This window comes from Pseudochaenichthys georgianus, chromosome 7 (assembly GCF_902827115.2).
Source record: "Pseudochaenichthys georgianus chromosome 7, fPseGeo1.2, whole genome shotgun sequence".
Classification (NCBI taxonomy): Eukaryota; Metazoa; Chordata; class Actinopteri; order Perciformes; family Channichthyidae; genus Pseudochaenichthys; species Pseudochaenichthys georgianus.
This window is the reverse complement of record NC_047509.1, coordinates 28639019-28652195: the sequence shown is the minus strand read 5'-3', so window position 1 is coordinate 28652195 and position 13177 is coordinate 28639019.

The window sequence follows — 13177 nt, the reverse complement described above, 5'->3', positions numbered from 1 at the left end:
AAAGAAATAAAACATGTGCAAAGGGTGTTATTACCTCGACTAAATCCAACAATTAATCCAACACTATTATTTATACTTTACACTAATATGTGTCAAAGTAGGTGGGAAAATAGGACTATTTTAAAGTATGCAGATGACTCTGTAATTGTTAGTAGGCTCCAGGACAATGAGACCAGCCACGGCCCTGTCGTTGACGACTTTGTCAGGTGGTGTGAGGAGTCCTATCTGCAACTGAACATAAGCAAAACCAAGGACATGATCATTGATTTTAGAAGACATCCCCACATACATGAAGTCTTAACAATCCAGAATCAGAATGTAGAATTTGTGCAATCATACAAATATCTCGGGACAATTATTGACTCAAAATTGAGCTCTGATCCAAACTGTGAAGCTGTGTGCAAAAGGGGGCACCAGCGTTTGTATTGTCTTAGGAAACTGTCCTATTTTAACATTGACAAAACCATGATGATAATGTTTTATCGTGCTTTTATCGAGTCAATTCTGTCTTTTTCACTAATGTCATGGTTTGGTAACCTGACTTTGAAGAGCAGAAACTCTCTGAGTCAGATCATAAAGTGGTCCAGCAGGCTGATTGGTGAGCCACAGCTAAACCTGGAGACGCTGTACTTTAGGCAGTTACAGCGGTTATCCAGCTCCATATTAGACGATGACTCCCACCCTCTGCACTCAGAATTCAAGCTTCTTCCTTCGGGCCGGAGGTTACTTGTCCCAAGGAGTAGAACGAAGCGTTATAAAAACAGTTTTATCCCAGCAGCTGTTGCCCACATTAACACATCATAGGAGCGTCACACTGATGCCTATTTTTATTTATTTATTTAATAAATTTTGAATTGTGAATTTTGAATGTCCATGTTTGTACTAGTGTTTTCCTTCTTAAAATGTTTTTTAAATATTTTTGAGATTTGGTTGAGCAGGGTATACTTGTACTTTTACTAGTCCTTTATTAGAGATGTGTCTGTTTGTGTTTGTTTTTAGTGTCAGGATGGAACCCTTGTATTTTTCTCTGCAAACAGAATCTACCTACGGGTACAAATAAATAACCTGAACCTGAACCTGAACAAGGTGTTGTTAGAACCCCTGGGGTGAACCCAGTTCCCTAAATCGTACGATATTAACTCATTACGTTTTAATAACAGCAGAAAATACATATATTATGTTACATTTGGGTTATTGTGTCAGAGAGCTACTTTACTACACCTCAAAATGCAATCTTCTGTTGTACTTTAAGAAACAAAAGTAGTTTTAAAACAATAAAATGCCATTTTAATAGAGAATAGTAGAGTTCCTATCACACTACCCTGAGGTATCCCATGGTCCTCTTTATACACTGAACAAAAATATAAATGCAACACTTTTGTTTTTGCTCCCATTTTTCATGAGATGAACTCAAAGATCTAAAACACAAAATAACCATTTCTCTCAAATATTTTTTAACAAATCTGAAAAAATCTGTGATAGTGAGCACTTCTCCTTTGCCGAGATAATCCATCCCACCTCACAGGTGTGGCATATCAAGATGCTGATTAGACAGCATGATTATTGCACAGGTGTGCCACAATAAAAGAAATAGAGAAATGGTTATTTTGTGTATATAGAAAATGTTTTAAATCTTTGAAAAATGGGAGCAAGTGTTGCATTTATATTTTTGTTCAGTGTAGTTGGTAGTGGAGTCAAAAAGGGGTCGAAAATAGCAGCTGCTGGTAGGTTAGGAAAAATTAGGGTATGTTTTTCCTGCAAAACTATACGAATCTGTAAGTACTTGAAAAAATCACGTCTAGGAATTAAACTTGTCGGAGAGCTGTTGGAAAGATGAGAATATTTGATCTGCGTACAGGTCTTTTATTGATTTGATACCACAAGCATGCCAGGAGGAGAATGTTTCATCTGATTGGCTGGGTTGAAAGAAAAGGTTCGCTGCTAGTGGAGCGAGGAAAGAGGGGGTCTGAAGGCCAAAATATCGCCGGAATTGTTTCCATATATTTAGTGTTGATTTAAAGGGGACCTATCATGCCAAATGCTCTTTTGTATGTCTTTTATACATGAATATGTGTCCCCGGTGTGTCAGGGAACTCACCAAGTGTCAGAAAACACAACCCTCTCTCTTTACCTCCGTACCCAAATCTCTAAAAACGGGGCTGCAACGGAGCTGATACAGACGTTAATTTTTCTGACGTCAGAAAAGGGGTGCTCCGCCTATATGGGCAACTCTCCACCTATCAGGGGAATGGGGGGTTGGGCCACGGCCACGGCCATTGCCGCTCGAAAGCGCTGGAGACGCTGTAGTACATATGCCAGGCCTGTAAGTAGTGCTGTAGTCTGCCCACAAAAGCAGCGAAGAAGACTTCCCGCGCATGGTTGCCCTTCTGTTTATTCTCCGCTGTGGACGCTGTGGCTCTTTTTCTCCCTCCCCGAGGCAAGCGTTTGCTCCTGCTGCTGTAATTCAATGCAATCCCTCCCTCGCTGTAATTCTCTCCAGTAATCCACCAGCAGATGACAAACAGCCACCTCTCCGACTCTTCCAATGGACGAGGCGACCGTGCGGCAGAGTTTCAGTTAGATTTTTTTTCGCCGGTCAACTTGTCAGTTAAAGTTTAAATCTTCTGGACAAAATTAGAAAAGTGCCGGTCAAAGGTCTTCTTTGTTATTTATTGAGCTTTAAAACAAATGAATAATGACTCTATATAATCATATAAGAATAAAACACGGAGGACGGAGATCTCTTTTTCTTCCCCTCTTCTGACAGCACAGCAGCTGATCTCAAAGCACGCTCCCCTCTACTGCAGGGGGGCGTGGTCAGCTGCAGCTCATTTGCATTAAAGCTAGGTCACAGAATCAGCCCTTGCAAAAACAGGGCTGGAAAAGAGCAAATAGAGCGAAATGAGGCATGGCTAAAATGCATGATCTGTTTGGTATTTTGAAAAAAAACCTTCACAGACATGTTTTATATACAACAAGTCCTCCAACTCATACGACCAAATGGGTCGATTGTTTAAGAACCTTATTACGACCAAATATGTCGTTTGTTCAAGCGCTTAATACGACCTATAATTACGTTTTAAAATTGTCGGCCTCAAGTGCTCCCGTTCAATGCAAACGTTACAGAGGGTTGTTTATTCACAAATAACCCTCTCTGTGAAATCCTAAATTGTGGGATAGTTTGGCCATTAAAACGCTTTATGATTAGATTTCTAGCGAGAAGTATATATTGTACTTTTAGAATCCACGTCCAGTCGATATGTAGGATCTATAGTTTGATAGATATTACGAAGATGATTTGAGGTTTCGTCAGGACAACAAGCGGCAAGCTTCCATGTAAAGTTACGGGTTGAAAACAGTATTTCCGGTCTGGCCGTTTTCATAATAAAACCAATGATCAAATGATTTAACAGTGATATCTGCACTACACATCCACTAAAAAACATCAGTTTATCCTAGTTAATTATACGATATTAATTGGTTTAAATTCTGTTCAATGCTTTTGTGTTTTTCCCATAGGTTTTTCTCTTTCGATTCTGAGAGACACCTTTCTGTTTTCAGAGGTTTTGATAGGCTAAAATCACGCCGCAATGCACGTCGGGATATGGTGTTTATGTGATATGAAATCGGAAAACATTCAAAAAATAATAATACAACTTTATTCCGAGTGCTCTTGCTTTTCTCTTTGAAAGTCATCACATAACGGCATTGCAATACACGGTTCGGCTGCATTAAATATTACAGATCTGCCGTAGATATATATTTATAGAGCCCTGATCAGAAGACCTTTTGACAAACTGGAAGAGATGCCGCCAAAACTGAATACGTGACGTGGACCATACATATATCAACAATTAAACAACATCTTCCATTTCTTTTCACACAATACGTCTCCTTGCAGTATCAACACTAATTCGGCTGACTTTTATATTTGATCCAATTAGTAGATAGGCTGTGTTTACACCATAAAGGTGCACAGTGGATATAAAGGGACTTTTTTGTAGTTTTTAAAGATATTACTGATTTTCTGAACTACCTTTCCAACTCCTCATGCAGTTGACTGTTACAGGTCTATACAAGTTCATGGTACAATGCATAAGCTTCACATCGAGAGACTGAAACTGTATTTTCCTTTAACGTTCTGTTTGAATTTCCCAATAAAGTTTATAGTCATATTATGTACGATATTATTATGTTGTATTAACTAGACCACTGGTCTAAACCGCACCTCCTAGTGGTTAAAGCACGTTATTGAATGTAGTTGTTGAATAAGTTATATTTATTTAGTTATTGATGAAAACATTTAAATATTAAGAGTAGCCTACATACAAAATAGGGGTCAATGATAGAAATATAGAATGGAAAATATCAAGAAGATACTGTAGTGATCTCTACAATAAAACAATTTAGTGCAGGACGTCCAAAGATATTAACAGGAGGATGTGCAAAACAGACAAACTGATAAGGCTGAATTTTACTCAGGTGTAACTAAAGTCTGATTTAAGGGTTGTTTATATTTCACATCATTAATCAGAATCTGCAAAGTAACAAAAATAAATGTAGTAAAAATACCAGGTTAACCTCTGAATTGTAGTGGAGTAGAACAAAGTAGTACATGCTGCTGTAACAAAAACATTTCCCAACTTGGGATCAATAAAGTATATCTTATCTTATCTTAAGATGATCGATGGCTACTGCCATATTTGCAAAATTTGCCTCTGAACCTTGACAAGTGCATGTTTCCGGCTTATCAATGAACAACAGGAGGGGTAGACATAAAACCATCTGTTAAATAAAGCTCTTCTGACCTTAGGTGTCATGTGGGTATATTATTTCATCATTTATTAATTATATGTTTTACAATTGATAACACCACTGTGTTTCGTATCCCCTAAACCTCCAGGGTGTACACGTTTAATACTGCCAACTTCTAATTGTGGGAAATACGAAAACGTCTTATAAAGAGACGTGCCATATATTGCGAAACACAGCCAGCATGTGTAGTTCTGGGGGGGGGGGGGGGGGAAGCTGGAGCCGGGGGCTGGACTCGTCCAATTCCAGTTTTGGAAAGTCTGCCGTGGTTCCATTCCATTTCAAAGAGCTGTTTGACAGCGTAACCTTGTCGCACTGCCACTCCAACATCCAATCACAGGGCTTGATGACTAATCACGGGGTTTGTAAAGCAAGGCGGATGTTGTAGTCCCAAACGATAGCTGGGGATTCTGGGTAGTGTAGTGTCTTCGGAAACTGTAGTGTCTAAACTCCTAAAAAACTAAAATGTGTTTCTCTGACTCGAAGGTTAAAAACACAAAAGCATTGTACACCATTTAAACCAATCAATATTGTGTAATTAACAAGGATAAACTGATGTTTTTTAGTGGATGAGTAATGCAGATATCACTGTGTAATCATTTGACAGTCTGGGGAATATATCCGGTTTTATTATGAAAACTTCGAGACCGGAAATACTGTTTTCACCCACGCTAACTTTACATGGAAGCTGTCGCATGTATATCCTGACGAGACCTCAAATCATCTTCGTAATATCTATCAAACTATAGATCCTACACTTCCACTGGACGTGAATTCTAAAAGTACAATATACACTTCTCGCTAGAAATCTAATCAAAAAGCATTTTAATGGCCAAACTGTTCTACAATTTAGGATTTTCCAGAGAGGGTTATTTGTAAATAAACGGGAGCATGTTGTTTCTTACACGACCACTAGAGGTGCTACACTTTAAAACGTGGCTATGGGTCGTAATCTAAGGTGCTTAAAGGGAAATGGAAACACTTTTCAAACTGCTTTCCATGCGACAATATTCCCATTAGGAAATGTATTTATCTAGTCTATTTCCAATGTAAACGATCGAGATACGCGAATTTACTTTTTGAAATACGTGCCTAATGACCATGGGCGCTTCCATTGCTCCGGGACTTTTCCAGTGACGTCACTGACTGTGTACGGCTTCCTGGGCCAACGCTCAATAACAAACAACATGGCGTGCAATGCACCAGTAGTTTACATTACAAGAAAACGGTCGTCGTCAGGAGTTTATTGTATTGCCCCAGGCTGCACAAATGGATTTTATACAAAGAAGGAAGAAGTACATTTCCATAGGCTGCCACTAAAGGATGAGAAGCTGCTCAAAGTCCAGTCTGGATGCCTGGTTCAATACAAAACATCGGATTTGAAGCCAGGATCTGTTCCCACAATATTCGATTTCTCAACGTATGCAGTCGGGAACACCGACCGTCCCAGCACGTCGGCCGCGCAAGACAATGACAGTGTCAACAAACGTGAAGTTCGAGCCACCAAACGAGTTGCTTCAGCTGCCGAGAGAGAGGTACATATTGCAGCACTACCAGATTACTAGCTCACACATGTATTTACTGACACAGTGTGACCTTATTAATTAATGCAATCGCGTCCAAACTAAATGGTAGCTATTATTATGACGTACAATAGAGAATTGGGGGTGTTCTATAGCTCAACTAATTAAACTGGCATACACACGCTCATCTGTCGAACAGCCCTAAAAAGGCTAGTATTGCTATTGATGGATGGTATTGCAGGACCCAGAGCGCACGGAGCACAGAGCGGACAGCAGATAACGGAATTGCAGTTGTATTGCTTATAGATTATCAGAACATTTCAAAGGGGACACAGCCCCATTGGATATTAACCTATGGATTAACTACATCATCGTTGTTATCGTTGTAATGCCATTGAAGACCAGTTTAGACCAGACAATGAGGAAGGTAAGCCGTTAGCCTGGCGTATGTTAGTACCTAGCGCCACTTGTTTTGATGTACGTTTTTGTGGATAACCTCGCGAGTTTGTATCTTTCAGTGTTGAGGTGGGCACTGTTAGATTCTGTGTCTCCTTGCGATCATAAACGATGTGTTGGATGTGCAGCTAGGATAAGTAATAAGGGAGCTAGGAGTGATTTTCGGTGCAGTAATAGGTTAGCATTTTCGCTCGTGGCTAATTCAGAGGCTCACTGTTAGCATTGTGTTTTTTTTTTCCGGATCGTATGCCACTCTATTCGACCGAATCGGTTCATAAGCATAGGCCATGGGATGCCTGGTAACTGTAGATGCTTCCACATCAATGTCATCTCCCGACGAATAGTCAAATTCATCGTTCAAAACGTCGATCTCATTGCAAAATTCCTCCATCGCTGCCATATCTGCTACGTTGTGTTGACTTCAGGTGGAGCGAAAACACAGCCAGTGACGTCACCATTTGGGACTCCCCTAATGGCGGCGGCCTGGTCCCGGAATTCCCCACCCGGCTGGCGGATAATTAATTTTCTTTTGGCGAGTAATATCATGTACAATAAATATTACGATCAATATCCATTGTAAAATGAATAAACTACCGGAATATTATAGCTGTAATTGGTGTTTCCTTTCCCCTTTAAACAATCGACCTATTTGGTCGTTTTTTGTAGGAGGACAGGCTGTTTATATAGGTATGGCCCTACACTATATATGTCAAATATAGCATGATAGGTCCACTTTAACTATTACATTCTTTGAGTAGGGAGAGTCTGATAAATGTAAAGGAGCATGCACAAGAGCAGATAGAGAGGCTGGCCTGGAAGAGGACGACTCCATTATTATCCATGATGGAGGAGAATGGGAGCGCTCGAGACGAAGCCAGAAGTAAAATTTAAGTCGTTTTGGCCTCTGAAGCAAGGCTTTACGGAGTCTTGGCGTCTTCCTGTTCCAGATGAATTCAGATATTAATTTATCAATCTTACAAAAGAAGGACTGCAGAATAAAAATGGGTAAGCATTGAAAAAAATATGTAAATTTGGGGAGGATATTCATTTTGACAGAGTTGATACAGGCTGCAGAAAGTTAGACTTAAATAAGTATTCGAACCTGGTTGTAACCTGAACACCCAAGTACACAATGCTATCTGAGGCAACCTTAAACGGAAAATTATGCAGTGGGTAGTTTCTACCTGCTAGATTCAAAGGTAATATTTCACTTTTGGTTAGATTGAGTTTGTAGCCAGATATACGGCCAAAATAAGTAAATATGTTTAGAGCAGTTGGGATTGATACAGAGGGGTCAGAGATATACACTAAGAGGTCGTCCGCGTAAAGCGAAACAGTATGCTCAACACCATACCTGAGTACACCTTTAATATGTGGGTGTGACCGAAGAGCCACTGCGAGTGGCTCGATGGCAATTGCAAACAGAAAGGGACTTGCCGAGTGGAGCGGTGGAGGGGAAAATGTTTTGAGTGGTCGTTATTGGTTCTAACGGAAGCCATGGGCGAATTGTATAATAGTCTCACCCAAGAAATAAAGTTATCACTAAAACCACATTTCTGTAGAGTAAAGAACAGATAGCTCCACTCCACCCGGTCACAAATTAAATTAGGATCTCTGGTGTGATTGAGGAAGAAGTGTTGTACAGGATATTGAAGAGCCTTCTAAGATTAGTAAAGGAGTGCCTGCCACGGATAAATCCTGGTCGGGGGAAATGATAGATGGAAGAACTTATTCCATGCGCATGGCAAGGAGTTTTAGGTCAACTGGTAATAAACGTATGGGTCGATAGCTCGTAGCCAATAGAGGGTCTTTACCCTTTTTTTAAATCAGTGAGATTGTAGCTTGCATGAGAGTTGGCGGGAGTTTAGAGGACAGAAATGATTAATTGAACTTATCAATTAGGGTTGGTGCCAATTTATCAAAACATTTCCTGTAAAATTCGATTGGGAATCCATATGCCCCCGGACATTTCCCTTTCTGCATAGAAAAAGCTGCATGTCTCAGTTCCGCTGTAGTAATTGGCCCTTCAAGATTCAGGATCAACTTTGGGAATGATAAGAGACTTAAAAAAAGTACCAAAGGCTGAGTGATCAGCAGTATGTTCAGATGAGTAGAGAGACATATAGAACTCCCTGAAGTGTTCATTAATTAATTTGGGATCTGCTGTAACACCAGATGGAGTCTGAATTTGAGGGATCTGATGAGAATTTGAAGTCTGTCGTAAATAGTGGGCTAATAACTAGCTCGCCTTATCCCCATGTTCATAGTATGTGGATCTAGATTTAAGCAAAAGGTCCTCAGCCTGGGCAGAGGCCAGAATATCGTATTCTGCTTTCAAAGAGAGACGTTCTTTATAAGACTCAGGAGATGGGGAAGTATTTTCAAGCTGAGCTACTGTATCTGTTGCATCACATCCGACATTTTCTTTTTCCTGAGTTTAACTTCATAATTTGAAAATGAGATAATTTCTCCCCATAGAAAGGCCTTCAGAGCTTCCCAAAGCACAGATATGGAGACATCCAGGGTTTTATTTAGTGATAGAAAATTATATCTATTTATCTATTTTCCGCGATATGAAACTTACAAAATCTTCATTGGACAGCAGGTGTGTATTGAGGCGCCAGGGGGGACGCACATATTCATAATCCTTACATGTTATTTCCAATATGACAGGAGCATGGTCTGAGAATACAATGGCATCATATGAGCAAGATTGTACTGACGGCAAGAGAAGATTATCCACCAGGAAGTAATCAATCCGTGTGAAAGTATGGTGATCACTAGAAAAAAACGGGGGCGCCGGAGGGCGCTGGATAAGCGACTACAGCGTCGACAGCGTCGACAACTCCAATCTGCCCATTCACTTTCAATGGGGTGACGTCACGTTGCCTCGCTTTTTCGCCGACCTGAATTGTGGGTAGCATAGCGGTCCGTCTCCGCCGGGGACGGCGGAGTAGCCAGCGCCAGCCAATCAAATCCCGTTTCGGAAAATCTGACAGCTCAAGCCGTAGCCAATCAAACCGCGTCTAAACTGGGAGAGATATCCCGCCGTTCATTTTTATATTTCAAAAAAAGTTGGAGGAGAAACTATTTATCGCTGTAGCAATTCAACCGGTTTTGTATGACTAGACCCTTTTCACCTTCCGGCAGGCCCGGACTGGCCATCGGGAGGACCGGGAGGTTTCCCGATGGCCTGGCCTGTTAAGTGGCCTGCTGGCCTGAGGATTTTTTTTATACATAATGTATTGTGAACGCAATGCTGCGCAAATGTGGGTCTGCATGACTCTGCCTCGCAGAGGGTGACTGGCTGTCTACATGATGTGGCCTGCCGAGATGGCCTTTCATACAGATCATACACTAATGCCCTCGATTAGTCTCTGTGTGTCATTGAAGCTCGGGGGGGGGGTGTGTGTATGTGTGGCGCGAGCGAGAAAGCGCGCGCACCGGTTACGTGTATTGTTGTTGTTAGCATCTGGTGCTAGCTAGCGGTGCTAACGGATATAAGGAGCTGTTTCAACAACAAGGTGGGGGGAGAGTCCCCTGCTGTCAGACTGAGAGGCTGATAACTACAGCTCAGGTGAGGTAAAGGACTCTCTAGCAGGCCCGGACTGGCCATCGGGAGGACCGGGAGGTTTCCCGATGGCCTGGCCTGTTAAGTGGGCTGCTGGCCTGAGGATTTTTTTTATACATAATGTATTGTGAACGCAACGCTGCGCAAATGTGGGTCTGCATGACTCTGCCTCGCAGAGGGTGACTGGCTGTCTACATGATGTGGCCTGCCGAGATGGCCTTTCATACAGATCATACACTAATGCCCTCGATTGGTCTCTGTGTGTCATTGAAGCTCGGGAGGGGGTGTGTGTATGTGTGGCGCGAGCGAGAAAGCGCGCGCACCGGTTACGTGTATTGTTGTTGTTAGCATCTGGTGCTAGCTAGCGGTGCTAACGGATATAAGGAGCTGTTTCAACAACAAGGTGGGGGGAGAGTCCTCTGCTGTCAGACTGAGAGGCTGATAACTACAGCTCAGGTGAGTTAAAGGACTCTCTAGGTGTTTAGATAGTTAACTTAGTCTAAGTTCTCGGTGGGTCTCAAATGGTATGGTCACCATTTATGTAAATACATATTTCCATTTGAGGGGGAGTGAGATTAGTGAAATATGCATGAATAATACAAATACAATTTTAACTAGGTGAAAAAAGGCAAGATACACTTTTAAAACTTGTTGAGAGCTAAAACTAGTCTTTGCTGCTGCCTCAAAGAGGAGAAGGGGGAGAGGAGGGAGACAGGAGAGGCTGATTCAGGAGCTGACACACTCACACATATAAATGAACCAAAAACAAATAAATATACAAGTTTCAATGTTTTTACATATTGGATATGGTATGTTATTGGTTATGGCCGTGTTCTTATGATTTTATGATTATTTAAATGTATACAGTTCTGTTTCATATGGGTGTAGTCTCTTTATTTCCCCCTCAAAGTGCACCAAATTGATGCATTTAAGTCCAACATTTAAAAAAAAAAATCTTTCCGGGGGAGCATGCCCCAGGACCCCCCTATAGAATTTGAGGTCCACCCCCAATTAAAATATGTTCACATGAATAGGTTCCTAAATAGAGTTGCACATTTTTTTAAATAGTAACCCATCTCCATATGTTTATTTTTGGGTAGTAGATTTAAACTAGAGGGCTATCACTATGGGCAGCAACGCTGTAAATATTGACAAATAAATCCAGCAAATGGCACAAAAAACTGGTAGTGGCCTGGCTGGGTGTATAATTCCCGGCCTGACTTATTGTCCCAGTCCGGCCCTGCCTTCCGGGATACAAACCGGAGGAACCAGGCATGGAGGGAGGTGGCAGAGACAGTGGGTGAAACTGGTAGGCTTTCGCCTGTTTGGGGAGTTTATATATATATTGCTCCCATAAAATCCCCGGGGGTTTTTGCTTTGTATGTCGGGGGCGGGAGATTCATGTGATTGGTTGTTGGTCGCGTTACTTGAATAAAATCCCCAAGCTACAGACACGCCCAGCTCCAAGCTTTTTTTGAAGCTGTAGTGTGGACCGTCCACACAGCGGCGTGCGTTGACGCTTGGCGGTGGGCGTGTCTGAAGCTTGGGGAGTCAACGTGACCAACAACCAATCACATGAATCTTCCGCCCCCGACATAGCAAAAAAGGAAAAGCCCGGTTCTTCTCCACTATTGCCAAAATGGATGCCGGTTTTGTAGCAAGGGTAGCACGGGCAAGTGTAGTAGCAAGGGTGGCTTTAGTGTATGCAATGTCTCGCAGGAGGCCATGTAGTGTGCGTCGCTGTTGGGTACATCCGATACTCAGAAAACGTCTGCAACGGGGGGAATACCACGTTCTGGTCCAAGAGCTCCGCCTGGATGATGTACTGTTTCAGCAGTACTTCAGGATGAGCAAAGACGTGTTCGACGAGTTGCTCGGAAAAGTGGGTCCACTGATCAATCGGACCCGCCGAGCGACTCGCCATCTGCGGTACGTTTTGTGTATTTCTACTTCTGTAACTTGACTCTGTATATAAAGAGAGAGAATGCATGCCATGGATGAATGATGAATGAAGTCCATCTGATTTAGTTCAGATGGATGACATTAATTAAGATAGCTAGGTAAATACAGTATTGCTCCCCTGTGTACGTGTGTGTGTAGTTGAACAGAGAGAGTGTGTGTGTGTAGTTGAACAGAGTGTGTGTGTGTGTGTGCAGTGTAGTTGAACAGAGAGTGTGTGTGTGTGTGTGTGTGTGTGTGTGTGTGTGTGTGTAGTTGAACAGAGAGTGTGTGTGCAGTGTAGTTGAACAGAGAGTGTGTGTGCAGTGTAGTTGAACAGAGAGTGTGTGTGCAATGTAGTTGAACAGAGAGAGAGAGAGAGAGAGTGTGTGTGTGTGTGTGTGTGTGTGTGTGTGTGTGTGTGTGTGTGTGTGTGTGTGTGTGTGTGTGTGTGTAGTTGAACAGAGAGTGTGTGTGTAGTTGAACAGAGTGTGTGTGTAGTTGAACAGATAGTGTGTGTGTGTGTGTGTGTGTGTGTGTGTGTGTGTGTGTGTGTGTGTGTGTGTGTGTGTGTGTGTGTGTGTGTGTGTGTGTGTGTGTGTGTGTGTGTGTGTGTGTGGTGTGTGTGTGTGTAGTTGAACAGAGAGTAGGGCTGTGCAATTAATCGTATTTTAATCGCGATTAAGATTATGGCTTGCAACAGCATAATTGACAAAATACGATTATTTTGCTGGGTGTGCTTTCGCCCCTCCCTAAAAGCCCACTCGGCCACGTGGGAGTGACATGTGTTGTGAGTGTTCAGCGCGAGCGAAGATGTCAGAACAAGAGCAGCAACTCGTTAAAAAGAAGGGTAACACTATTTCCACTATTTGCAAGT